Source organism: Rhineura floridana, chromosome 1, assembly GCF_030035675.1.
Source record: "Rhineura floridana isolate rRhiFlo1 chromosome 1, rRhiFlo1.hap2, whole genome shotgun sequence".
In the NCBI taxonomy this organism is placed as follows: Eukaryota; Metazoa; Chordata; class Lepidosauria; order Squamata; family Rhineuridae; genus Rhineura; species Rhineura floridana.
In genome coordinates, this window is record NC_084480.1 from 11,922,181 (window position 1) to 11,924,659 (window position 2,479).

Here is a 2,479-nt window from a genome sequence, read left to right on the forward strand (position 1 = left end):
ACACACATCCCACATCTTCTCTGGGGGGGATTGAGGGGAACCAGAAGCAGATTTAGGGGTCACATGGGGGGAGGAGAGGGGAGGGCAGGGAAGTTACATTGCACAGCTAAAAGTCTTTGCATTATCATAACTGTTATGCCAACCTGAGTTCTTTTAGCATTTTATTATCTTTTGTATTGATTTTGTTCTGAAAATTGCCTTATTTTATATGAAAGGCAGTCTCTAAATGTTTAGGCAAAATAAAATAAATAAATTATAAATCTGAGTTTTGTGCGTGTGTTTTAAATGAAGCTTTACCGCATTTATCAACTAGAGGTCCTCAGAAGGGTTTAACTGATTTTACAGATTAGCGTGGTCTACAGCATTCATAATCCTGCCCTCAGACTCCATCTTTTCAGTTTTTTGCTTTCAGATAAACTGCCTCCTAAACAGAAGTCTTGCAGTGTGATTTATGCTGTTCACTGCTTCCCATATGCAGCACCATCTCTCTCTCTCTCTCTCTCTCTCTCTCTCTCTCTCTGTTTGTGAAGGTTATTTCCTCCACAGCAATGTGACTTTTTCCAGCCCAATCCAAAACATTTGTTTGAAAGGAAAAACGTGAAGAAAAGGATGGAAGAGGAAAAGAGAGAAGGTAGAATTCCTTTTCAGAGTGACTTTCCTTTATGCAAGTTCTGCTCCCTTCCCCCTGACCTACCCCCCAATCATCACCCAATATACCCTGAAAGGCTCTTGTTGTAAACCCGCTTTTCTTTAAAAAGAAAAAAAATAAGAAAAAACAGCTGCTCTGCTGAAGCCATCCAAATCTAATTAACTACAGGAGCTGAACTTTTATGAAGTATCTCAGTCTTGTGGTCTCAGAATCCCCATTTATACCTTCATTCACTATGGCTACACACACACAAAAAGAGAAAGGCTGAACTTCCAGCCATTGTTTCTATAGTTTCGGAAACAGAAAGCTACTAATAAGGAGGGCCTGTGAAACCCCAAGGGGGATTGGACCCTTTCTGAACTTGGCACTCTGGCCACCACAAACTTTTCAAGACAAAGAGGTGCAGAGGTGTGTGTGTGGGGAGCTGAAAGGCTTAAGCTTCAGGTCACTGAGAAGCTTGTGAGAATTGGTTCAACCTCTGAATAGAAATTGCCGCTTCAGTTTTAAATTATACTGGTCCGGCACAGACTCAACGGAATGCCTGCTTCATAGGAAAGATTTAAAAAAAAAAAACGGGCAAAGAAAGTTTGTAGAATATAAATGAGGCAATATGTGGTTAGAAGAACAAGTCTGAAACTCCACTGAGGTTTTCGTCTGGCAGATGTACAGTAACACACACACACACAAGGAAATAAATTGTGTGCTCGGCCGTCCATACTAATGAATGATGAATCTTAATCTTTGGAGAGCAGCGTTTGAGGTAAACGATTTGAAAGACTGAAGGAATGCTGGGTGTCTCTCTTGAGGTCATTGGAACTTTGCAATGGAGGTCTTTGATGCATTGCATTGAGCATCTGCTACTCAGTCCTCCCTCTATATTTTACCTGCATAAGGTTTGAGGTATGGAGAAAGACAGAATAATATCTCCAAGAAACTAGTCTGCACTCTCTGGGAGGATCCAAAATAGGCCTTTTGGAACTCTTTGTCTTAAAGATTCCATTTACCTATTTATGAAATTTCTATTCCTGCCCTTCCTCCTGCAGGAGCCCAGGGCGGTAAACAATAAAGTTACAAAACAATATAACTGAAAATAAAATAAAAACTTGTTTAAAACATTTAAAATCAATTAAGAACACTTAAAACATTTAAAGTCTACGGCCATACTACCCTGAACACGCTCGATCTTGTCCAATCTCGGAAGCTAAGCAGGGTCAGGCCTGGTTAGTACTTGGATGGGAGACCGCCTGGGAACACCAGGTGCCATAAGCTTAGAGGAAGGCGATGGTAAACCACCTCTGAATACCTCTTACTGTGAAAACCATATGAATATATCCAAAACAAGATTCATAGGGTCGCCATAAGTTGTAATCGACTTGAAGGCATATAGCAACAAAACATTTAAAATATTTAAAAAAAAATTAAAAAAATTGAAAACATACCCTCACAGCTAATAATTTCAAGGTTGCAGGGAACAATATCTTTAGGCCATCAAATACCTGGGTAAACAGGAATGTTTTTCGTTTCCTCCTGAATGTTAATGAGGGAGAGAGATGCGCATCACTGGGGGGGAATTCCACAAATGGGGAGCCACCATCCTTGAAGGTGAGAAGGCACTGCCATGAAAGCCTTCCTTGCCAATCATAAAGCCCAAGATGGTTGATGTTGGATGAGGTGCTCTTTTAGGTCCTTTTAGGGCTAAAACCCCTGAGGAAGACCATATATGATCAAGATATGTGTGGCATGTCCAAACTAAACTTATCCCTAAGGAGAATAGATTATATTGGTAAGCCATTGTCTTGATACTTGAGTTATTATCATTTGTGAATGTGA

The 2,479-nt window shown here is 40.3% G+C and overlaps 1 pseudogene; it reads left to right on the forward strand.

Annotated features, from left to right (window-relative positions):
- The first annotated feature begins 1,799 nt into the window (after positions 1-1,799).
- On the forward strand, positions 1,800-1,918 carry LOC133375708 (5S ribosomal RNA; annotated as a pseudogene).
- Positions 1,919-2,479: the final 561 nt, after the last annotated feature.